This window comes from Notolabrus celidotus, chromosome 7 (genome assembly GCF_009762535.1).
Source record: "Notolabrus celidotus isolate fNotCel1 chromosome 7, fNotCel1.pri, whole genome shotgun sequence".
In the NCBI taxonomy this organism is placed as follows: Eukaryota; Metazoa; Chordata; class Actinopteri; order Labriformes; family Labridae; genus Notolabrus; species Notolabrus celidotus.
The window spans coordinates 9297873-9324784 of NC_048278.1; the positions used below are offsets into that span (position 1 = coordinate 9297873).

At 39.0% G+C, this 26912-nt stretch overlaps 1 protein-coding gene across 1 annotated transcript in view; it reads left to right on the forward strand.

The window, feature by feature from the left end:
• Positions 1-26912, forward strand: part of tenm3 (teneurin transmembrane protein 3) — a 517897-nt gene that overhangs the window by 67880 nt on the left and 423105 nt on the right. Inside the window, 1 exon segment of the mRNA XM_034688142.1 lies at positions 15741-15856. The gene's annotated coding sequence lies outside the window, so the exon portion shown is untranslated.

Consider the following 26912-nt stretch of genomic DNA (forward strand, 5'->3'; position numbering starts at 1 on the left):
AGCAGAAACCACAACCTCAATCTGAGAGCACTTCTCACCAGCTGTTCAGGTTGTGAATATTTTTCTGGCTCCTCTGCTCTGCTCGGTAGTGCCTGGTAATCTGTTTTAAATTGCCCTGTGTGTTTATTTTATTTAATTAAGAGAAACTTTACATAGAAAATGTAAAACAATGGAAAGTTATTATATCATGACGTTAGCAGAAGCTCATGACACCTGGATTCTACCCCTGAAAAAACGAGCCTGACTGCATGAGATGAATTGTGTTAAGTAAAACATCATTCAGTGACTGCCATGTCCTTTGCCATTGTAGTTGACAAAGGTGAAGCCCGAAGTCCCACCCCTTCTTGGTTGTGATTGGTTGGTGAGGGAGAAGTGACATTGACAAGCGCAAATAAAACTTACAGAAAAGGGTTTTTGCAAATTGGCAACTTGAGTGTACTTTGTGCTTCATGCTTCATGCACGAGCTGTTTCAGTTTTCCGTGGTTTTTTTTTATACCACAACGTGTTCCGGTCTGTAACGGAAGTTCAGCCCTCCACTCTGCCTCCGTTTTTCATTCCCTGCACACGTGTGCTAAAAGGAGCTTAGGAGGGAGGCATGCTAGTTGTAGGCTGTCTTAATAAACACAGAGGTCGGTTTTACCCCCTACATATGCAGATTTGAAGCTCTAGTAGATGATTTTTATTTTTCATGGAAAAATGCTAGCGCTAGTTAGCATAGCCACATAGCTACATGTTCATAGCAGTGTACCAAGACACATGTCGACATACTGACAAATAAAACAACAAGAAACACAGAATCTGTGACCAATCGTTCAGAAAGGTCCTGCTGCAGGCGCCTCTCCGTCAGGATCAGATTCTGGATCGAATTCAGAGAGTTGAAGTTACGCGGGTCTGTGAGCCGCCGTGTATATTCAGCCAACATGTAAACATTAGATCAACGTGCTGGACAGCCAAGGCCACATCCACTTCTTGAGGGGGCGTGGTCAGAGAGCTCATTCTTATTTAAAGGTACAGACACAGAAAACAGCCTGTTCTGAGCAGGGCTGAAAAAGAGGGGTTTACAGGCATACCAAAATCTGATTTCAAAGTGTTTTTTTGAGCATAAACTTTAAAGACATGTTTCTGGGACCTCTTACACCAATATATTTTGATGAAAAAGAGTATAATATGTCACCTTTAAGATGGCACGTAATTCCAAAAAATAACTTTTGACATGACACTTGTTTAAAATGAGAACATATTCAAAGTAACTTTAATTTTTACTAAGTGAACGAATATTTGAATATTGGATAATCATTGCCCATCCCTATTGGTATTGTATATAAATTAATCGTTGATACATTGTCAATAAACTGGCTATTCTGGCGGAGAACCACATGGCTGGTGGTGAGAAATAGGAAAGCCTTCTGTCCTTAAGATATTCAGGGCTTGAGACAGGGATCACATGGCTATAGTCTAAAAGCTCAGATCTATTACCTTGCACACTGAGGTGAAAATGAAGCTGTTCCACAGCCATCACATGCTGTTCCTGCAACCTATCTGAAGCAGGGGCAAAGCAGGCAAGCTACTTGCACAAGAATGGCAGAGAAATACTTATAAGTTGTCTACTCCAGATATGGTCAGGTTTTTACACAGGCTTTAATTATGTAATGTAGAAATGATAATTGTACATGCTCAACAAATTAAGAGCAGCCATACCTTTAATGTTGTTAAGAGGTTGTTTTAACTTACGTTTTTCTGTTGTTTGAAAGTTATATTTTAACTTAACCATTTTTTTGTACTTTATGTTCCTTTTAAAAAATATCTTTGGTATGGTCTCATTAAATTGATATCTGGGGTAAGAAACATATCAAGTAATATTTGCAAATATAACTTAGTGTTATATTTGTTTGTGCTTATTTCAGGCTCTTCTGTAAGATGAAGTTGTTTCTTATATACGTTTTTTAAATTGTTTTTTATTTGCACTTACTTTGTGTATCTTTTATATAGGCCTTTTGTTTTTTGTACAAATTATTCATTGAAAAACTGTGTAATTTTTCACGTAACACACCATGTGACATTTTTGCAGCCGTTTGTTAACTCTGAAATTTTTGTTTCAATTAAATATTTATGCAGCTAGTTGTGTGGCCTTGTACGTGTGTGTGCTGCTGCTTACAGTTGCATTAGCTTGTGTGTGTGTGTGTGTGTGTGTGTGTGTGTGTGTGTGTGTGTGTGTGTGTGTGTGTGCGTGCGTGCGTGCGTGTGTGCACGTGTGTGCGTGTAAGTGTACCTGTGACATGACCAATTTGCTGTGGAATATATCTAGTTATTAAAGTGAAATGGAGTAAGTGTGATGCTGGTCATAAATAGGCCTTGTTATCCTGGCTAATAGGCTGTGAGTGTGTGTGTGGCTGTAACTGTGGGTGTGTGCGTGTATGAGGGAGAGTTATTGAAGGTAATAAGGTTACTTTTAAATTGCTACCAGGTGTGCAAGTGAGACAGAGACGTGGGAGAATTAGAGACTCCCAGCTCGCATTCTGCTCCATTTGTTTCAATCTGCTCCGCGTTCCTTCTCGCAAGATTTATTTGTCTTTCCCTCACACTTTTCTTTCACTTTCCCTGCTTCCTTTCTTTCTTGTTTTATTCCATTCCTACTTCCACCCCTCTCATTTTCCATTCCCTCTGTCCAACCTCATGTTTGCCCAAGAGAGGGATCATGTACCAAAGAGAGGTTTGTTTAAATTACGCTGATCCAAACTGGACAAATCTGCTGTGTGAGAGACAGAGCTCTTATTTTGGCACCACTTTGGATCGTTCCTGACAGCATTTTAATGACGTGTTATGACCTGCTGATTAACTGGGACAGTTAATGATAAGGACCATGTGATAACAGTGTGTTTGTACTGGACAACTAGACAGACCAAACCCTCCACTTTACCTCCACAGTAATCTGATATCCAATTATATGTTGTGTATGTTTGTGAATTCATTCCCTTTGTGAGCCAAACAGCGGCCTGCCATCAGCGTGTCTCACGCCAGAGCAAACAAAGCTCACATGAGCTGGCCCCAAATCCCTAATGAGCAGATAGGGAACAGCTAACAGCTAATAAATCACCTAATTGTCCAGGAATGAGGAGGAGGAAAGATACAGGGGTGTCGGTTTGGTTTTGTTAAACAAGGGAGAGTGGGGGGTGTCATGACTTCAGTATCCTTTTGTCTCTCTGGGTTTGTCTTTTACTGTCTTTCAGTTTTCCTCCCACTCTGTTATTCCTTCAGAGAGATATTTATGCCAAAGTGTCAGATTTAGCAGAAGGACTGTGTATTTAGTTCAGCTCACATTACTCAATGTTGACTCAGTCTTGTTTTGTTGTGTTGACCTATTCAAATCTAACAAAAACATTTTGTACATTATAATTTACTTATTTCTCTCTTGTCAAATTGCACGCTGGCTGTCTGGCGAAGATATCGGAGGATTAAAAAATAATGAGTAAACTGTTATTTATGCATCACCTCCGAAAACCAAAGTTGTGAGTGCTTTTAGACAGAGAGAAACATTGCAATCAGATAAGTATTACAAGAAATATAAACACAGTTGAGGCATAAAGAAGGAAAGATAATAATGAAGTGATCATGAGTCGACTACAACAGCACTTGGAGAAATTATGTTTTTCAACTGTCACCTAAACGAAGCATCACACTTAAGCACAGCAATATAGCAGCCCAGATTGAACAACATAAAGAAAGGTGTAACCTGGTGAAGCTAAACAGGAATATTGACAATTGGTTGAGAACAGCTTAAATCAAGGCAGAACAACCAATACCTACTTTCAAACAGTTTTCATCCAGCTAATGCTACGGCTCAATGTCAAGTCAAGTTAAAAGTCAAATTTATGTATAAAGCACATTTAAAAACACAGCAGAAGCTGACCAAAGTGCTGTACAATACATAAAAAAAACACAATGTGAGACCAAACAAGCAATCATTTAAAAAGAGACAAACAAATGACAAAGAAAGCACAGCATTGGAAATGAGAACCTATTCAGGGCTAGAGAACTCAAATTCTAAAATATAAAAGTGTATTTTGAGGCGAGTCTTAAAAGAGTCGACAGAGGGGGCGACCCTGATTGAGGAGGGGAGGCTGTTCCAAAGACGTGGGGCCTTTACACTAAAAGCACAGTCGCCCTTCAGTTTATATATTGACAGGGGAACTGCCAGGAGAGCCATGTCAGAGGACCTCAGAGGCCTGGAGGTTTTGTAAGGGCTCAGGAGGTCAGTTATATAGGGAGGGACCAGACCATTCAGAGCTTTAAAAACGAAAAGGAAAATCTTAAAATCAATTCTTAAGTGTATTGGAAGCCAGTGGAGGGAAGCCAAGACAGGTATCAGTCAGCTACGTCAGCATCCGAGGGTCATTCTACCTTTCTATTCAGAGCTGTACAGCCCCAAGTACCAGCAGCATTAACAGTCATCTTTTTTTCTATCTTTAGCAGAACCAAGCACCAACCTCCGGTCTCAAAATATGAATCCCATGCGGAAGTGTTATAAACTGCAATTCATCAAGCATCCGCTTGAGGCTGGCTGCAGAAACACAGGAAACCACATACACACCAATTGAAAAAAGACGATCTTTACAGCACTAATAAACAGGTTTACAGCCTGGTTCAAAAAACGGCTTCGGTCTAAGTAGCTAATTTCTCTATCGGCACACACTGTAAGGGCAGTGAATTCAGAAGATTTTAAGACTATGAGTTTTGCCCAACTAAGGGCATGACTGACTTGACTGACAGGCGGGAACACATAGCTGTTGGCTGAGAGGCTCAAAGCCCCGCCTCTTTACCTCACACTATAGTTTGGTTGAGTTTAGCATTACCAATATGGCTCCTGCCGACGATTGGCTTCAAAACAGCGCTCAGGATCAGATGCATGACGTCACTGATACTACGTCCAATATTTATACAGTCTATGAGCAGAACAGACACACTATAAAATACATTTTTTTTTGTTATTCATGAGTGCTGTGCATAATGCACCAGTTGGAAGAAGATGAGTTGTGGTCAAAAATTGTATTAATAGATGGTTTGATGGTAAAAACTTAACAAATGGATGATAGACTTATCATGCAACACAGGAGCCTCTTGTCCTCAAGGCCAGTGTCCCTTCACTGACAGGAGGGATGAGCACGGAAGCGTTTTAGTCTAGAATCTGATCACTAGATACTGTATCATTGAATATTCCCATTTATCAAGACCATCACTTAAACAATTTTCTCTTCAAAATAATCATGAATAACCCACTGTTTTAGTTAGGGCATTCATACTTTTTGTAACAAAAGCTAAGACATTAGTCTTTTTCTTCATGACAGTGAACTTTCTTGGTTGTCATTATGTTTTGTTTGGTGTACTAAAAAATGAATTATAGTGCATGGTCTGCTGCAAAAAATCCACAGACCATTTTTTCCATAACCCTTTCTTTTATATCTTTAGAATAACATTTTAAAAGTCTGGGCCTTCATGCGCTCCCCACAGTGCAAAATGTGCTGTAAAAATGCCGGTGGGTGGATGTCCCAATCTGGAAACATCACTGTTTGAATAGTACTCTTTAAAATGTATAAAAATCATAGTTTCTGAAGCACAAATTAGAGGACTCCTTTAACCCTGAAGTTGAACAGATTTGAAGAAGGAAAGGAAACACTTGAGGAATGAAATTGCAATAAGCAAGAATAGCAGGAAGAGTAATTTCCACTGCAGAACTCAGGGGGCTTAAATCAGTAGTAAAAACTTCGGAGTAAAACACTGCAGCCTGATCTGCATTAGAAAAAAAGGCTATTTTGTAAACCCCCAGGCAGTGTGATCTACTTGATATTTCACTTTAATTAAAAATGCCTTGTAAAGATGAAAATGTGAATCAAGACCTACACTGTGTTTTTGGGTATCAAGGCCAATCAGCAGTAACAGTTTGGGCTAAAATGATAATTCACTTATTAAATAACTTCAAAAGGCTGTTTGCCAAAGGTCCACAATGCAGTCACCCAGACTAAAAATAAATGAAACACAAACACACAAAGGTTTGTGAGTCCTTGCAGTGAAGAAAAGCTGATTTGTTATTCAGAATCGTCTCATAAATATTCCAAAACGGTAAACAGGCTCACACAAATTCATTCGGTTTGAGTACTGTATTGAGAGTTAATGAGTTGAAATCTGTCCTCAGAGTAAAGTCAGCAGAAAGACATTGAATTTGTGCCACATGAAGCTTGATGAAGTGAGGGAAAATCATCCTGGCCTGAATCGTTACAGATGATAGCATTTCATAATAAGCTGAGTTATGAACCTGCCAAACTTAACAGGGTTTTCAGGTTCACAGTTCTTAATACATAGAGTTATGGCATAACTATAAATGACTGAAAAAGAGTTAAACTGCATCGTTAATGAATCCAAGTCTTTCAACTACTGGTTTGCCCCTAAGAAGATTACATATAAATCAAGCAGCAACCTCCGGTCTTGAGAGATGTAGCCAATGTGGAACTACAGTTCCTTGAGTGTCCACTTGAGGCTGGCCCTAGAAGCACCGCAAACCACATTCACACACAATAAGACACATATTCACAGTAAAAATAAACATGTTTACTGCCTGGTTAAAAAAAAAAGTTTTGGTCTGAATAGCTAATGTTGTGAGGGCCATATTGCTGCTGTCGAGTGGTTGTGACGTAAAGAGTTGGGCTTTGAGCCTCCTAGCCAACAGCTACAGTGTTCCCGCCTGTAAATCAAGTCAGCTGTGCCTCTCATTGGAAATTACTGTGTTATGAAAAAATTCACCCCCTGTACAGTGTGTGCCTATCAAGAAATGAGCTATCCAGACTACACTCCTCTTTTATACCAGGCTTTAAACATGTTTATTTCTGCTGTAAATATTGTCTTTTTTGAATTGGTGTGTTTGTGGTTTCCGGTACTTCAGGAGCCAGCCTCAAGCGGATCCTTTAGCACTTCCGCATTGCACTCATATTTTTAGACCGGAGGTTGCTGCTTGGTTGAGTCAGTATTTCCAATATGGCGACCGCCATATAATCTCCAGCCAGTGTATACGGTTGACTTTTTTTTTTTATTGTTGGCCAATTTTGCCGATGTTCCAGAATAATGGTCATATAACAATAGGACATGTGCTCTGAATACCGTATAGGCCCAATAACTAACCTACATTATCAGCAATTAAACACAAAACAACGCTTACACTATAACCAAACAAGTTAAAGTTAGATTTTTTTATTATTAAGTCTATCATGGACTTCGAGGCAGCGCATCAATGCTAATGTTTTATTAGTTATTCTAATGCATGTCATACTGTATAATATCCTTTGAGTGATAGACAAAAGACGTTTGTATTCATTGTTGTTTCGATGTTTATTTCTATCTTTAAAGCCAGTACAAGCAGCAGTTTCCTCCCTGTCCCTGCTGTCACTCAGTGTGGTGTAACTTTCTTTAGACTTTATCCGGATCAACTTGAGGGAAACTGTAATCCTGATCAATGCCATGCTCACACTGTGGATTCACTTGCGCATATTGTGCTCTGGTTGATTGTTAATCCTTGTCCTGCCAGCACGGAAGCCACCTTTTACCGTCTTTCTCAGACAGAAGCTGAAGTGTGGCATGCGCTTATTTATTTATTTTTTAATCAATAGAGAGATATTTTCCTGCTGTTTTTGTTGAGCATTCAGGTCCAACTGTTTTCTGTTTTGTGCTACTACGTCCACTGGTTAATGTGATGTGTGGTGTATATCTGACAGTAAAAAAAACAGGTACTTCAATGATGTGTATGATGGCTTGTGAAAGTGTAGACCCTGAATACAAGGAGAGCCCACTTTTTCCACATGTATTTGAAGGGAAAAAGCTCTTATACTTCAGACCTTTGATACTTTTTTTATACATAGGGCTTTTTTTTCAACAACATTTTGAAAAACAACAGGAGGAATTACATTTTACTTTTACATTTTACAAGTGAAGTTTAAAAATACTTGTAACAGTTAACAGTAACTTCCACCAGATCCATGTTTGGTCCGTCTCTGCTCTGTTGCAGTCTGGCTCTGTGCTCTCTCATCTGTCGACACTCACCGGCTGCATTTTCAGAGCACAGACAGGATTTCCTGCAGATATTACAAAATCAGTGGTTTTATACCTTCATGATGAGCTCCTTCCTATCCATGTTGTCGTAAGTGATCAACACGATCTTGCATCAACACGGAGTGTTTTATTCTGAAATTTCACCAGGTGTTGTTTCCGTGTCTGACTTCCTGTCTTGCTCAATCTGTCCTTTGCTAATTTATTCAGTGCTCCGGCATCCTGCAAAAATAGAAGTCTTGCATATCGGCTGCAGAGGTCTCCATGTTGCCTACACAGAGCAGAAACACAACGGAGCTGTGCCAATGGAATCACACATTGACATGAGTAATATCGGTCAGCTCTGCTGCCTTAGCGATGTGGAGACAGACTGGACACAGGTCTGGTGGAAGTTCCCTGTGAGAGGGATGTGAGATGTGTGTGAGTCACGCTGCTCACGCCAGGGGTCTGAATGCTCTAATCTGTTACAGTGCACGGCAAAAAGAGAATGCAGGGAGCCTGTTGGCTGCCATTCCTCAGCTGCTGGGCAGCCAACACACGTCCTGTGTGAAGCCACTGTCACAGTGTGACATTCTCTTTACCATTTAACAGTGCTTATATACAGCTGTATACCATACTATGTTAGGTATAGCAATTTTTGCTGTTTTAATCTTTTTTTTTTTTGATGAATGAGTATGAAAACAGTTTGTGAGTAGATCTGTATTCCAAGCAATGGTTTTACAAATAACAGACTGTTGCTATAGGGTATTGACCAATCATATTCAAGTAATGCAGGTGTGTTACATGTACAGTTTGAGCCGTAACTACATTTTTGTTCACGTTCCTAATTAAATTATTCCTGATACGATGTTTACACAGTTCGATCCAGGGCAAAAAAACCTGTCTTTTCTGTCAAATGAAAAACGAAATCAGTGCAGCACATAAGAAATATGTTTAAGAAACCAAACATTTGCTGTATGAGAGCCACAGGAGCACACTGTTTTTATTGTTGTTAATAAAAGTACAGTTTGGTCTCTGTGTATGAGTGTGAGCCCAGTCTCGAGGTAGTTGTGCCTCCCTGCTGCTAACAGACTCTGAGTCCAGGCAGAGCACGCACAAATTAGGAGTGTGTTTTTCTTTTGGAAACACAACTTCCCTGTTGGGAGCAGTGTTGCTATTGCTTATCAACCAGCACAGAGGCTGCTTCAGCCCCTTCTGCACTGGCAGGGGGGTCTGCATGTGTACGTGTGGCTGTGTGTGTTTGCGTGTCCCACACCACAACAGCCGCCCACAACACACCACCCCTGGCCCTGCCTTAAACTTGCGGGTGGTCTTAGAATCACAGACACTAAACACACTGAGCACGCGCACACACAGACTCACACAATTTCTTTAGTGTGCCCCTCTGTGTTTGCGGATGGAATCTCTTCACCTCAGCTCACCTGTTTCTCTTCTCTGTGTCTCCTTGCATAGCTCCTTTTTTCCCCTCCTTTGATCAATCCCTTCTACTTTGGTAGTCAATATTTACTACAGCCATGAAGCACAGTGCTTCTGAGAGAACGTTTTAACTCCACAAGTTCTCACAAAGATACTGTGACCTTCTATACTACCAAGCTTCTAAAGACTGTACATTACTTCCTTTAGAAAGTGCATTGCTCCAAAGAGTTTTATAGTTCAACTTGAAGACTTTAATGAAAGTTTTTTTTTTGTACTTTAACATCTTTTGACAAGATTTGATTGATAATGCCTTCAACATCACAAGAGGAACAGACAGTAAAGTTGGCTCTATTCTCCACCCTCTGGAGCTGCATTGCCATAAAAGTTGGTTGTTACATGGGACTAAACATCACAGTATTGATTTCCTAAACCATGTTGTAGTTGATCATAATTTCTGGTTTGCATGATTTAGTTTTTTTTCTGAAGTTTCACAACACTTCAAAACAGATTCAGGGGGGATTCAATAAGAACAGATTGCAGCCACACATAGCATCAAGAATTGCAAACCATGCTTCTTAATCTTAAGGCCCAATTTACAAAGCATATTGCAACAACGATAGTCAGGTGCTAAAAACATATACACATTTTTGCTTTTTGCTCTTGTTTGGAGATGAGCTGTCAGCATCTCTGTCCTCTGCTGCTGTTCAGGGCTGCCCTGAGCACTCTCTTCATCACTGATCTCAAATCTGTCCACACATGGATGATAAGCTGAATGCAGGGACACTTCTTACCAGTTTATTCATGACATATGTGTAACAAATTTAACTTTTTATATTCAGCTTACTTCTAAGAGTGAAATAGCAAGAGATTAGGATAAAAAACAACCACTCGTGCATAACTGTATAGCATGTACACTCCAGTCAAAAGTTTGGACGCACCTTCTCATTTAATGTTTTTTATTTATTTTAATTATTTTCAACATTGTAGATTAATACTGAAGACATCAAAACTATGAAATAATCTGGTTTGGCCATAGCATGGATTACAACAGTAGTCAAACAGGGCTATCCATTGTGTACTAACCCTACCAGTCTCGGCTCATGTTAATTAGAAACCATTCCAGGAGACCACTTCATGAAGCAGACTGAGAGAATACCAAGAGTGTGCAAAGCTGTCATGAAGGAAAAAGGGGCTACTTTACAGAATCTAAAATATAAAACATATTCTGGTTTGTTTAACACTTTTTTTGTTAATTAAATAATTCCATATATGTTCTTTCATAGTTTTGATGTCTTCAGTATTAATCTACAGTGTTTCACATAATTAAAATAAATACAAACCCTTGAATGAGAAGGTGTTTCCAAACTTTTGAGTGGTAGTGTAAATGTGCAAGTTAAGCCACAGACAGCCACAGATTTATTTAACCCTCTGATAATTATAATTGTAATGAAAAAGTAATATTAACTGTCTAAATGCACTGGTTTACTATTTTTTCTTAGCTCATTGAGAGGTAGAATTGTTGCCACTGACCACTGAAAAGTTTGAGCTTGTGGTAACCACCAAATTTCTGCAGGTGGTAAAAATGTCACTCTGGGACTGCAGGGGACTGTTAGCAATGGTGTTTGTGAAATAGGTGTTTTTTTTTTTTTTGGAGTGCGGCTTATTTGCATGAAGAAGGGGTAACATTTACCCCTAAATAAATACATAATGGCTTATTAGTAGGTTTTTGGAAAAACAGCAGTAAACAGAGACACTATTTGCTTTACAGTGCAGTTTGTGGTGCATTGAAGTCTGTACAGGTGCTTTGTTGATTAGACAATGTGTTAGGCTCACTTACACATGTTGAGCAGGCACAAACGCCAAACAATCCTTTGGTGAAGCCGTTTCTTTGTTATTACTATTTTGTTTATGAATCTAAACTTGTCGTTATATCCGTACACATTAATGTTTTTACAATAATGTGCAAACACATAAATACATATATATAGCTTGGTTTAAGGCTAACACTGATATGACATCATAAGCCAGTTTCTCTACAGTAACATCCACGGAAACCTCCTTGGACTGCACTATTTTCAATTTCACCATAAAGAAAGCAGACATTTCACAGAATTATGACACAGTTGAGGTAAAACACAAAGCCAAGGACCCAGATGCAGACTGCATGAATGGTTTATTTCAGCAAAAATGTTAAAAAGGCTGCATCAAAAGGCTTCATGAACAGAGTCGAAGGTAAATCAGAATCTAAGGGAAAACAGCAAAGTCTATCTAAAAATAAAAAACAATCCAACAAAGCAGGCTCATGCAGGTGGAATTCCAATCTGCATATCCACCCACTAAATATAAGATATCCATCGTGTATTCATCAGTGATTCTGCAAGTTGCAAAAAGACGGTGTTTGTCTTGTGTGCACATGTGATCAATTTGTGTGGCAGAGATCTGTGCGCTGCAGAAGAAGATACCAGGTCATTCAAAAACCATCAGCAGGCTTTGCGGAGACGCTGTGTTCATTGTAACTGGTTGACATGAACGCTAAGATGAAGCTATGCAGGGAGTCGCAGATCACTTGGAAGTCAATTCAAGCTGGAATCAGCTTTTGGTTTAACCTGATGATATGTCTTCTCAGTTCCAAGAAATGCGGCAGAAATCCTCCGTGTTTCATAAGCTTTGTTCAAGCGCTCCTTCGTGACACCATCAATGTAAATCCAATGCCAGAAAAGTAAACGTGTCCCCATTTTTAAAATAGTTTAAAGCCAACGCAATTGTAAATTCTTAACATTTCAATTTTGTCTCTTAACTAATTAAATAAATATATCCAAAGAACATTCAACTAAGCAGCATACAGGGAGATATTAATCCAATTCCAGGTCCATAGGTGAAGACTCACATTCATACTGCTTAGCAGTGAATTGCTCTGCAATGCAGCAGAATGAAAAAAGTAATAGTGCAAATGACAATGCCGCAGCATGCTTCAGCTGCTTCTCTTCCATTTGATGCAAAATGGCGGCCTGGTGGGAGACAAGATGGCATGGAATAGGGTTGGACAGAGGGACATTTAAAGGCCATATGGGGTCAATGCCTCAAACTTCATTCAGTGAGTGGGACACAATGAGCCCCCCGCTGAGTGAGCGGAGGCCGTGGAATAATACCAGACCAGAACAACGAGGGTCTGCCTCTCTGACACAAAATGGCTGACTGCAGAAAGGCTCTGGCATGAAATTAGATTTGTCAGTGAGACACTGGCTGGCTGTGTACCGGGTCAAACTGTGGAACTCCTGAGGTGAATAGATTACCCTGAAAAAAGAAGAAAAGAAAAAAAAGATATGGCTGTACCGCTGACAAGAACGTAACAAGTTTTTGGACTCTGTCATGTGACATGACACTGTGATCAGAACATCTTCACAGCTCGGGACTTTTTCACATTCAGACTTAATTAAAGCTGTCAACACAGCAGTGAGTACTCTGGCTTCTGATCACTTTGTTCTCACTGAACACATTAATTCACATTTCAAAGCAAAAAAAGGCATTTTCAGACACTTAAAAAGTAGGACTCTCTAAATCTGTCCTTCAAAAAATGAATAATTAGTAAAAAATAAACCCCTAAAATCATCCAATCCTGAGTGTTTATTCCTGACTGATCACACAGAAATAATTACTTAATTTCCACTGAAAATAATGGACAGCACTCGCTCAATTTCAGTCCAAAAATGTGAGGAGAATTTCAACCTAGCCCTACCCTTTTTATGAGAAATGACAGAGATGGTTGTAGTTTTCAGAAAAAAGTGACACTTTTGAAAAACAAGTTTGTGGAAAATACATTTTTAGGAAGACATAATGAAGAGTAAATGTTGTTATTCATCAATACATGAAGAGATGCTTTTTATATACTGCACGTATCAAGCAAATCACAAAAACACTGATATTGAAAGTATAACAAGTATAATGTTGACAGATGTGTGTTTTCCAACACATGTACCAAAATCCACCGTCCACACACTAGGAAAATACGCCATTAAATGTTTAAACTGATTTTAAATGTTTTTTTTTTACATTAACCAAAACCTTGTTGACTCTTGTGCATCAACTAAAGTCCTTTTGTTGCACAAATGCACCAACAGACCGTGCGGCTGCCCCGCAGGTTGTACAAGCCGCAATCAAACCAAGCCATGCCCCTGCGGCTCCGAATTCACAGACATTTGAACAGAGAACAAAATGTTGCTTTAGTCAAAAAATTAAAGAAGTTCAGTTTGTTTATGTATCGAGAAAGTCACAAAAAAATGAAAGGCATTAACTTGATAATGACAGTAAAGTAAGTGTAACGCTGACGGATTACTGTTTTTTTTTTGCCAAAACAAGTATCAAAAAAGCACCGTCCTCACATTTAGTTGTAACATTTTTTCTGTTTTTTATAGTTTGGTTTGAAAAAGTACGATCAAAATTATTTTGTTATATGATTTATTAACACTTAACTTCAATAATAGTGCCTTTGTTGCTTACACGTAACCACAGACTGTGTGAGAGTTGAGCCACATCAAACCCATGTCCCTGCAAAGCCATAAGTAAAAAACTCAAATCTTACCAAGAGTACACTGCAAAGCTAAATACTACGAATGTGTTTTTTTTGTGTCTTATTTCTTGTACAAAATGTCACAATAGACTTAATATAAACCACATCAACCTGACTAGTTCAAATTAAAGTATTTTTTCAAGATCATACGAGCCAAAAATAAGACTTGAGTTGATTGTAATGAGTGAAAAATAATTTGGAAATAGGTTAATAATTATTTTTGTATTCTTCACAAGCCATTCAGGTCTCATTTTTGGCTTGTAAAAACTTGAAATAAGACATTCATCTGGACTTCTTTGGTGAATCTGGCTTATTATAAGTCAGATAGGATATTTTCACCAGAAATAAAACAAAGTACTTGCTTAGTTTTGAGTTTTTGCAGTGTAACATCGGGTCAGATCATCCCATTACACATAATATAAGCCACATTCATCTGACAAGTCCAGATACAACATTATATTGGATCAAATTCCCAGCAAAAGATAAGACCTGAGATGCCTGTAATGAGCAAAATAGCTGCCATGCAGCAAGTAATTTTTAATTAAGGTTCTTGGATTGGATATAATTTCTTATTTGATATGTAAAATCTGATCACTGTCTTGTAATATGTGTAAATAAGATGTCATATTTGGACTTGTCAGATGAACATTGCTTATATGAGGTATTATGAGATGTTTTAACAAGACATGGAATAAATATGTTTTGTCAGATTTGAATCTTGCAGCCTAGTGTGTGTTTTTTTCTAAAAATGAAAATTTTCAGTGTACATGATGCAGGAAGCAATCACAGTGTTACAAGCATACAGCAGATTTTTACAAGACGAGAATGTTTCAGTGGGATTCAGTGATGTTTGTATGACATAGAAATAATGGTCTAAAAAAAACATTACAAAGAAACAAATGTAATGTTAAAAAATGATCAATAAGGCAGATGAGATGCAGGCATGGAGGAGCGTAAGATGGAGACATTCTCAGATGTCAGACTGTATCATAGACAGTCGCTACTCACTGCCTGCTACCTTCACTCTACCTATCTTTCCGGACGGGGGGGTTATGAACCGGCTGCCCCTAGGACGAGTCTCTGCCATGGAACAGATTCAGACAGAGGGACACTGGTGGTCCTCGGGGGGTCCAGCAGAGCTGGTTTCCCCGTGGAGTCTGTGTGCTGCCCACTGAGTTTCCCATGACCGTTCATTTTGAAAAGGCTTGAAAACATGAAGGCTGACGAAGGCCGAGGCACAATGCGCACAACAAAGCACGCTGAGAGACGGTACAGTGGAGGAGTGCTCACAGCGTACCTATCCTCAGACTCACCTCGTGTGCGCTTTGTTCAATCACTCGTCCTTTCATAACCTGTGGATGCAAAGCTGCACCATCAAGATCATCTTCACTCCCCAGCTACAAATAAATTCATTTTCAGAGCAATTTTATGGGCAGCAGAGGTGAAGACCTGTGTTATTATGTCCAATCCAGTTTAGATTTTGTCAGAGAGTCTGATTCATCAACTGAAAAGAAATGTTTGAAACATTCTTTGCTGTACATTATCCCAAGAACAGTGCCTGTCTCCATGCGTCTAACGGTTCAGGCGGACATGTTTGTCCTGCTTTGATTGTATAGCTTTAATTTTAAGTAATCTCTGTCTGTATTCACTCTTTCTTTTATTCTCTAGGAATTTGGATTTGGACTTCAACAACCCTAGACACCATAATACATCTTTTCAACCTATAAGGCAAGAGGAATCTCCAACAGAGAGAGCGGCTGACTCCTCGAGATCGTTAAAAAAAGGTAAGCTCACACTTCTTTTTTTGCTTTGAATCTCAGTTCTACCCATGTGCTATGTTGGTGTTCAGAATTTTTTTTTAACTGTTTGCTCTTGAAGTCAGACAAACCAGGGTAAACACACATAGACGCACACACCTTAAGACACACATACAAAGAGTCTCTGTGTAACAGAAATTAACGCTTTAAAAGGCCATGATTCTTTTATTTCTGGGGGAAAAAGGGATGAAAAATAGAGACAATCAAATTAATCTCCAGCTTTGACATCTATTTTTACTCCATGGACTTAAGCATAACCAAACTGATTTAGTTGTCTTGTCCCTGAAGGCATCGCTGTCAGTCATTTGGCATCACACTACTATTCTCTGCAGGACTTGTCGGTATTCGATATGATGCTGTGATGGCCGAGCCTTTCGAAGTCCTCTATTGTAACAGGAAGTGATGTCACTAGACAGGAATGCAACCTCATTGCACTTCTGCATGTTTATTGGCTGTCAGATGTTGCCATGGAAAAGCTCAAACTCTTGGAATGAAAATATTTCGACATGGGTTTTCCTTTCAGGAGCTCATACAAGAACACATGACCTGCTTGGAAGCCACATGAGGAGAATAACCAGTTAAATGGCTGCCTGTTGAGCTGCTCAGCCAATCAGCTTCATGATAGTATGGATACCTCAGCCTACCAGATTGTAGGGTTTCAACAAAGCCACATGTGGTATGTAACGACCACGAGGAGATTATGGTTGAATGGGTCGGTTTTCGGCGCTCATATGAGACATTTTTGGTATAAGCTGGGTGGACCTGCAGTTATGTCGAAGAGAGAGAGAGAGAGAGGCATGCTGGGTAACAGGGCAGAGCAGGGAACAATGGGAAAAAAATGTCTGACACAGGTCTGACATCATGACTCTCACCGACTGCAGCTGATAGTGAGAGATCTGGTTACATGCAGTCGCCAAAATAAGAGCGCTTTCACTCAAGAAGGTGGGGGCAAAACTTTGAGAGTGTCGTGATGAATTTCAAGATTTTAATCCAGGTTTTATTTGCTTTTTTGGAACAAGACATCATCGCAACATACAGCTTTTTCAGTCAAATGTATTGACTGTAAATCCATCTAAATATACTGTCACATATTCTTTACTCATTGGAAAACTTAACATACATAGCAACTGGAGACCATGCAGGATAAATGTGAAGGTAAACAAGAACATCTTTTAGATCCATTTCAAATATGATATCATCAGTGCTCCTGATAATTAGTATTTTGTAGATATCTAAAGGTTATTTGGTGTGGTTTAATAAAGAGTAAGACAAACAGCAACCATATACTCACTATTTAGGCACAAAAAATACTGACACTGAAAGCTAGGACATAAACTGCACATGCAGTTATTAACCTTTATATAAATGAAGTGAGGTGTGAGAAGTTAGGGCTACTCCCCACTTACATAAGATAAATAAATAAGGGTTTTATGAAAATATTGCAAAATTGGGCCAATTGTTTTTTGCACATGTTGCCATTTTAATTTCAAGGAGATCCATACATACTTAGACGTAAGTTATTTTTATTTTTTGAATAAAATATATTTTAAAACTATTGTGGTTAAAACAAAACTGCTAAAATACAAACTGAAAGGGGAAATTAATTCAAGCATGTAATATCTCAAATTCAGGGTTTCAGCGCAGGATGGTCCAAAACTGTTAGGATTTGTATTTATTTTTTCTGTTATGACTTTGTGAATCAGGTTAATCCGATAAACCTAAACATATAAGACCCTTATGAACATAGAATGTGCATTAAATACGTTTTAAATTTTACTGCAATATTTGACAGTGGAGCCATTTGTTTGAATGGTGACTTAACGACTAAATTCTCTTAATCATCTGAGCTGTATTTTAGTAAAACTCTCAGTATATACATCGTCAAACTTCTCAAAATAAAGCAACTAATATTATTATTAAAGCTGGGAAACGCACGTGTTGTTTGAATGTGTAATATGGTATGTTTTGCATTAAGAATATTTTGCGGCCAAATCTATTACTATGAGTTTTGCAGTGTGTTTAGTTTTTCTATCTTCAGCAAGTAACAGTTTCAAATAGATGCAACAATCTGACTACAGTAGCTAAGAGGAGTGCACTTTTCTTTTTGTTATTGAGCAAATGTTACCATCCTCCATTCTCTTTCCTTCATATGCATACAACAGAACTAGCCAGCAACATGCAGACCTTATCTCCTTGTGATATTGCCATCAGCGGTAATACCTCTGCAGAAATGCACAAGCATTGGGCACAAAGGTTTGCTGAACACTAGCATAAATTTGCTTTCAGGACTACAAAGACCAGCAAGTAGATCAATGGCATTTAGAAGAATGAGTCAGAAAACACTATGCTAATTCTTACACTGCATATGCCTGCACACACTGCACATGCCTACACTGGTGGAGAGGTAGTTATTTTGTCCATGTGTGCACAGATAAAGATTTTTTTTAAAAGTCAATATGCATACAAATTGTTCATCTGTCATAATAACATCTTGATTTAAAGTGACACATAATGACACACACTTAAGTATGAATATGCTCGTCGTGTGTCATTTGTTGAGGGTTCAATTATCAGAGTCGTTCTTGACTTATAAAATCCTGTTCAGGTAATCATGAATAATACGCCAACATTTATAAGTAATAGAAATAATGTTCAGCTTGTTATGTTATACCATGAATACATAGATTTATATCCATTAGTCATTACGCTAATTTCTTTTGAATCCTTGCTGCACCCAAATGTTCCATCTCAAAACTAATAAGCTAATTTGATATAGAGCTACCTATGTAACTCTTGACTCACACAAGGAGGAGAACCTAATGCTTGATATTCAAGTTTAATATAAAATGATTGTAGTTCCTTAACATTTTGCAGAGACTAGATAGAAGAAGAAGTAGAGAGACACAAAGCACGAGAGAGAATAGAAGTTTTGACAGTCATCCCCACCAACAACCGAGGGTGGTGTGGATCCACGCTGTCCTATTTTTCACTATTCACTCTGGGTACGGCATCACACTGTGCATTCTCTGTGTGTGTATCTGAGTGTGTGTGAATGTGTGTGCATGCTTGTACATACACCAGAGTTTGACTCAATACCACATTTCCTTGTGTGTCCTCGAAAGATAGTGTGCACACATCTTTGTCACTGTTGTGCACACCACCACTTGTGTTGGGAATGAATTTATATATATATATATATATATATATATATATATATACTTCTGTGTGTGTGTGTGTGTGTGTGTGTGTGTGTGTGTGTGTGTGTGTGTGTGTGTGTGTGTGTGTGTGTGTCCCAGAACTCTCTATGGTGCTTATTTGCCGTCTCCATGACAGAGCATACAGCTGCATCTCAAGACAAACTAGGCCAACTCTTTGGAGATGGAGCTGCTGACATTTGGCACCTGTTATCCAAACCTCTGAAGACTTTGTTATATCAGAGACTCTCAGGTGTGAGGAGCTCTCTGTGTGCCCTCTCTGCTGACCTGCATGTGTTTCTTTATTCTCTACTCAATTCCTTTCTTTTCTTGTTCAAATAGCACAAAATGTGGGCTTTGAAGACACAGCTTCTCTTGTACCACACATTCATGTTAGGCTCTTTGAGTAAAAGGAAAAATAAGTCTGATTGCAAAAACTAATCCTAGAAAATATGCTGGCTCTGGTGCTAGCAAATTATCAAATTGTTGTAAAACATTTACAAAGCAACCTGCATTTATGTGCGTTTTAAAAAAAAAGATGGTTGACAAATTGACATGGACAGATTGCACCCTCTTGTTGGGTAGTGAAGAGCTGCCCCAAGTGACAGAGTTCAAATATATTGGGGTCGTGCTCACGAGCGAGGGTGAAATGGATCATGAGATTGACAGGCAGGTTGGTGCAGTGTTAGCAGTGATGCAAGCCATGCCATTGTGATGAAGAGGAATTCATATATCAGTCACCCTTTGTTCCAACCCTCACCCATGGTCATGAAATGTATATACACTACCAGTCAAAAGTTTGGACACACCTTCTCATTCAATGTTTATTTATTTTAATGATTTTCAAAATCGTAGAATGATACTGATGACATCAACACTATGCCACAATATGGTTTAGCCATAATATGGATTACATCAGTAGTCAAATAGGGCTATCCATTGTGTACTAGCCCTACCTCTGAACAACACAACTGATGGACTCAAACACATTAAGAAGGCAAGTCATTCTACAAATGAATTCTTTGCAAAGCTCACCTGTTCATTCAAAACCATTCCAAGAGACCACTTCATGAAGCTGATTGAGAGAATACCAAGAGTGGGCAAAGGTGTCATCAAGGCAAAAGGGAGATACTTTAAAGAATCTAAAATATAAAACGTATTTTTATTTAACACTTTTTGTTAATTAAATAATTCCATGTGTAATTTCATAGTTTGATGTCTTCAGTATTAATCTACAATGTTGAAAATAATTTAAATAAATAAAAAACATTGAATGAGAAGGTGTGTCCAAACTTTTGACTGGTAGTGTATATTTTTTATTCTTTATATATTTAACGTTTTTTTGGCGTCTTTAAGAGTGATGTCTACCTGTTTCTGTAGATTGGAGAGTGAAATGTTGTCCCAATTTTGTTTGATATAGGATTTCAGCTACTCAACATTTTAGGGTCTACTTTGTCATATTTTTTTGTTTCATGATGCTCCAAATGTTTGCAATAGGTGACAAGGTAGGACTGCAGGAAGACCACTACCACCTGGACTCCTCTACGACAGAGTCATGCTGTTGTAATGCGTGCAGAATGTGGTTTGGCATTTGGATGGCAGCATATGTTTCTCTAAAACCTGTATACATTGTGCAGCATTAATGGTGTCTTTCCAGATGTTTAAAGAAAACATGCCATGGGCACTTATGCATCCCCATACCATCACAGATGTTGGATTTTGAACTGTGCACTGATAACCAGCCAACTGGTCCCCCTCCTCCTTTGAGCGGAGGGTGTGACGTCCATGATTTAAAAAAAAACAAACAGAAAAAAACCCCATCAAATTTTGATTCATTCGACCAGAGAACAGTTTTCCACTTTGCCTCAGTCCATCTCATATGGGCTCCAGCCCAGAGAAAATAATGTTTCGGGATCATGTTACTTTATGGTTTGCTCTTTGCATTGTATAGTTTTAACCTGCATTTGTACATGTAGCAATGATTTAAGCCCATGCAGTAATGTTGAGCCCATGCAGTGATTTTAAGTACAGAGTAATGTCTGTCTTTAATGCAGGTCTGTCTTTAATGCAGGCCTGTCTGAGGGCCAATTTAGGCCTTCTCATGTTTTGTACAGCGATTTATCCAGATTGTTGAATATTATGAAGTGTAGCTGATGAAATCCCCAAATTCTCCACAATTCTAATCTAATTATTTTCTAAATTGCTGAAGTATTTGTTCACCCAGTCTCTCACAGAATGGTGACCTCTTCATCTTCCTCTTTTGTCATTACAAAACTCTCCAGTGTTTTGTTGTCCCTTTTCTCACATTCTTAGGGACATTTTACATAGTGTCCCAACTTTTTAGAATTGAGGTCACGTATTCCCAAAATAATCCACCATAAATAGAGTGAAATGAAATATCCTGGGTCCTGCTAGATGTTCCGGGTGGATATGTTTTCCTCACAAGTCCAGAATTTCTCACTTTCATTGGTTGTTTCTTGACCTTTTAAGGTGCTATTGGCATCATGGCTCATCCGAGTTATAGTGAAAGCAAGCTGTGTGAAATATTATGGATCTAAATATCCTGCAGGACTCAGTCAGTCCAAGCGCTACGTCCCGTGTGTGTCTGTGATCTACCAAAGAGGACCAAAGGGCAAAGAAAAGATCAGACATTTTGAGTCCAACTTTCTTCCACTAAATCCTGCATCCAATCATTCTGAAGTCATCACTCATCTTTTTTGATTTTCTATCATCATCCATATAAAAAAGCAGAGTTTGAGAAACAAGAACTAATCTATGGATACTCACTCTGATACTCATCACTGTTGCGGACTCACTTTGTGGTTTGGTGCAGGTAAGAGGATGTTTTCTAACATCAAAATGAGCCTGATGCAGTTTTCAAGTGCTGTTGTTTTGCATCTTAAACCAAAGTAGGACAAACCAGAGCTTTGGAGATGCAGAGGTGACATTTGGCATTCACAGCAAATCTCCAAAGAGTTTCTCTCAGAAAGTCTATTCTTATCTTTGTTTCCTTAGGTGTGTTTGTTTCCTCCCACTTTCTTCCTGTCTCAGTTGCTTACTTTCCCTCTTGTCTGTAAACCTCTGAAGATTTGAACTCAAAAAGAAATCTCTGTCTTGTACTTTCATTAGTCCTTACACCTTCTCACCTTTGACTTTTACAGGGTCTCTACTACTCATTAACATTAACATTTGCAATAACGTCATTCCACTTGGCAGGACCCAGTTGTAAAAAACAAAAAAAAGGTTCATCTGGATCAGAATGACCTGGATCTCTGAATTGCACTTTTGCTATTAAGGATCAGCTCATCTGTTTCTGTTTGGACCTGGCTTTCAAAGGAATAGTAGCTCAGATCAAATTTATCTAGATACAGACTTTTCAAGACTACCAAACCTTGGCCTGGTTGTTTAAGAGGTATAATCTGAAAAATATATGATCCAAGTTTTGGAAATCCATTTCTTGCTTGGGTCAGGATAATATTCTTTATTGTCAATTTACAAAAAAATATACTATGAAATGTAGTTGACCAAGCTCAAATATGTATAAAAAAAAAAGATAGTGAATAGATACTCATTCACACAGGGAGTTCATATTGGACATGATTATATTGCATTTATTTATTGGACATCAATGCTGAATTATGTTTAGGGGATGTCGGGGAGCGTAGTCCTTTAGTACCCACCTGAGAGTTTAGACACTTCATCAACAATGTCTATTATGTCAGTGCCCATTGAGGCTGTATTTGGCTTCATATTGATCATTGGGTGAAGATGTAGGAATGGTGTCCATTTTATATGCAGTCAGTTGCATTAGTTAATGGACCTAGTATCTGTGACTTCACCAACTGGTTCCTGAAGCGCTATTTTGAAGCTTATTGTCGACAGGTGCCAGATTGAAAGTAGGGCTGCCAAGATTAGTCGACTAGTCACGATGACGTTGACGATCAAAACCGTTGACAACTTATTTAATAGTAAACGTCATTGTCTATTTTTTGAAGCTTTGTTTTTCTCTTGAAACTGCCGCTGTACCTTCTGCTGTCTTGTCTGCCTTTCTGTCCTTGACGCACATGCGCAGTAGTGGTAATCAGGGTCAGACGTGATGTCACCGGAAAAGCTATGCCCAATCAGTATCATGGCTAGCTGGCTAAGGAGTTTGAAAGTTTGGGAGCATTTTTCCAAAATAAAAGAGAAGAATGTGCACTGCAAAATCTGCAAGGCAAGAATTTGACTTCCATGGCAGTACGACGGGGATGTACGAGCATCTGAAAAGGAAGCACGTCATGACTGATTCAATTTCTGATGAAGAGGGACAGTCGTCTCGGTAAGCTAATTGGCTAGTTAGCTGCTAACATTAACGTCAACAGTGAGCTATTTACTTAAAAAATGCTGCTACAAACTGCAAAGCTCATTAAAAGTTAAATGAACTATCATCTTAGTTGTCTTTATTTTTAGTTAGCACATACCTTAAACACTTCAAGCTGGAAATGAATGATGGTTATATAAAAGCAGCTGCATGTTGGTGCGATAAGCTGCAATTTACATATGATCTTATTAGTCGACTAATCACAACAATAATCGGTCACTAGTCGATTATCAAAATAATCGTTTGTGGCAGCCCTAATTGAAAATCAGCCAAACCCTTATTCAGGCAAAACTAGTACGTTTAATATATCAAATATAACTAGTCATAACCCCCCCCCCCCGCGCCCTGTACAGTGTGTGCTGACAGAGAAAATAGCTATTGTTTTTTTGAACTAGGCTGTAAACATGTTTATTATTGCTGCAAGGATCATCCTTAACTGAATGGATATGTAAGCCTCAAGCTAACGCTCAATGAACTGCACTTTTTAGCACTTCCACATGGGCTTCATATTTTAAGACCCGAAGTTACCACTTGATTGTTTTCTAGCTTAGGCCACAAATTAAAAAAGACTAGTTGATACCAGAATATTCATCTATTGGGTAGATTAACCCGGAATTCAATCATGCTCCATGGAGGCTGAATCTACAGTATGTGATTTCCAGTCTTACACAAGATTCCAATGCCTACTCAGACTATGAGAATTCATCAGCCAAGCGAGAGCTGGTCAGAATAACCATTAAGTCTTGGTAAGACTCCCCTAGGTTGACAGGGAGATAGGTTACTGTTTGGATGGTTTATCACAGGTGTAATTCAGGCTGACAATTCAGGAGTATGTGTTGGTATACATGCATACCTTCACTTAAAAAAAATCTGAATGTGTGTGTTTGTGTGTGTGAAGCAGAAAGAACGAGTATTCACAGGTTCTCCTTTCCTATTAGTCTCCATGAATAGAAAAGTGTTTGTAGCAGCCTTGCCTTATTATGCAGTAAACAGGCGTGTCAGACTACAGAACCTCTGCACAGAAAGAGGCGAGGGAGTAATAATGGCTCACGTTTTTGGGGAGCAAATACAAACCAACACACATAGACACACAAACACACACGTACACAAAGAGGTGGACAAGCAAGTGTGCGTAGTGTGATAACTTCATCTCAGCGTGGGGGCGAGTTGCAGGAGAGTGAAGCGCCTGGGGAGAAAAGGATTATGGGTAGGGAGTGGGGCGCGGCATCGAGACCGCACGCTGAGAGAGAGGACGCTTGACCCAGACAGAGGGAGAGAGATACTTACACACACACACACACACACACACACACACACACACACACACACACACACACACACACACACACACACACACACACACACACACAAAGATGCATAGCTTTACTTGTTGTGTTACAGAAAATGCACACTCACAAAAATACTCACACACCCTCAGACAAATCTTTCTTCTCTCCGGTTCCATGATGATTCTGCCAGGAAGAAGAGTACTCCCTTGACCCTACAAACCAACAGTTTTGATTTCCTGTCTTTGACCATCCTCTCCATTTCTCCTTATCTCCTTTCTTCCCTGTCTTCCTCTGGCTTTTATCTCACGGCATGGCGTTCCATTTGGCCACCAGTTGCCATGGCAAATGACATGCACAAAGAGCATGAGCCGTGCAACTATAGACCCGTCCATCCCACTTGCACACGCAGACACTCACTCTGCGTTGGCATTGCACTCCCTGCACTCTGACCTTTTGTTACAGAGAGATTTAACAAAGTGTGAAAGAAGAAGAGAAAGACCAGAGTTGAATAAGGAGGAAGAGAACAGCAATTAAAAGATAATTATCTTCAAGAAAAGGGAGAACAACTTTCATACGGACTGTATTGCTGTAAGACAGATGAAGAGGGAGACAGAGCGGATATCCTGCAGTGTAAATGTCAAACTATTTCTTTGACCTTCTGCTACTCTTCAATGGTTCTGCTGCAGAAAAATTCAAAATCGCTCACAGTCAAACTTTAATCAATTTGTATGAAATGATCAAACTGCCGACAACTCTTCATCTTAATCACAAACGTTTGTCAATGGTTCTGTCTGATCCCTGAAATATTTCTTGAAACAAATGTCAAATTTGAAGAATGCTTTAACCGTACTCGCCTTTTTCAAACAAACAGTCTAATTAAGGGCTCCTGCCTGCAGCCTGGGTCAAACGATTCAAAACCTCCAGAAATCAACCTCCTTCTAAATTCATGAAAGCTTCTTTATCCTCTGATGCTTTGTCTTCTCAGGCAGCACTTGCACCCAGGCTGTTCACCAAGAACTCAAAATCTCAACAAGCTATTTTTTATGTTAAGCTTGAGCACAACCAACACAGACCAATAATACTTGTTTTTTTTTTTACATTAGGCATTAACATCCATGTGGGAGGATCGGTTCACAAGTGGGGAGCTTTGAATACACACCTCAATACATCCTGAGGTTATATGACTGATTTAATGTCTCTCTAGTGTGTCCCGTGAATATACACTGGCAGTGAAAAGTTTGGAAACACCTTCTCATTCAACAGTTTTTATGTATTTTAATTATTTGAAACACTGTAGAGTAATGCTGAAGGCATCAAAACTAGGAAATATATATGGCATTATTTCAGTAACACAAAAGTGTGAAACAAATCAAACTATGTTTTATATTTTGAGAAATGACTCTAAGATTTTCACCTCCACAAATGAGGAAATGGAATGTGTCCCAACTAGGGGTGAGCCCGACTAAGGATTTGCTTTGTCGAATCTAATTCATTAGATTTTGCCCATAGTCGACGAATAGTCGAATGTTTGTTGTTTTTCCTTATTTACCCAAAGTCTGCATGATGGTGACCGCATGACTTTAAGAGACTCGTAGCTTAAAGTAAACGGGACAACAGAATATTATAGGCATAAACTTAGATTTTTTTAAATCTATATTGCAAAAACAACGAGATGATGGAGGAGAGAAAACTCAAATAAGGCCACCATCCGTTAAACATGGAACAACGTGCCACTATAGAGAAAGGAATCAGGAGATATTTAAACAGTGTTCGCACAGCGGGGAGCAGCACTCCGGAGGGTAGTTTGTCCAACTTAAGACTAAATATTTGTATAATGTTTAAAATCAAACCTGAACCAGCTAAAGGGTTTTTAAATCTCTTAACAGTACCTTTTAAAACAGTCTTTCATCGCGTCTTTGTCCGCTTGAGTCTTTTCAAATTGTACACGAGGAAAACCATCGTGTTTACAGGCAGAAGTGTGCTCCTTGCTTTGTTGACTGTAAATCCTGTCTTTGAGAATATCATCTCTGATGGCGTGGAGGTGGATGGGATGCTGTGGATTGTTTTGGTTATTCCTGCTCGTTCGTTTGGCCCTGTACAGTTTTTGTGTGGTCCGGTAATCCTTGATCTCACAGCCCTCTTCATGAATCTGCTCCTTATCTTCATCACTATTTTTTTAG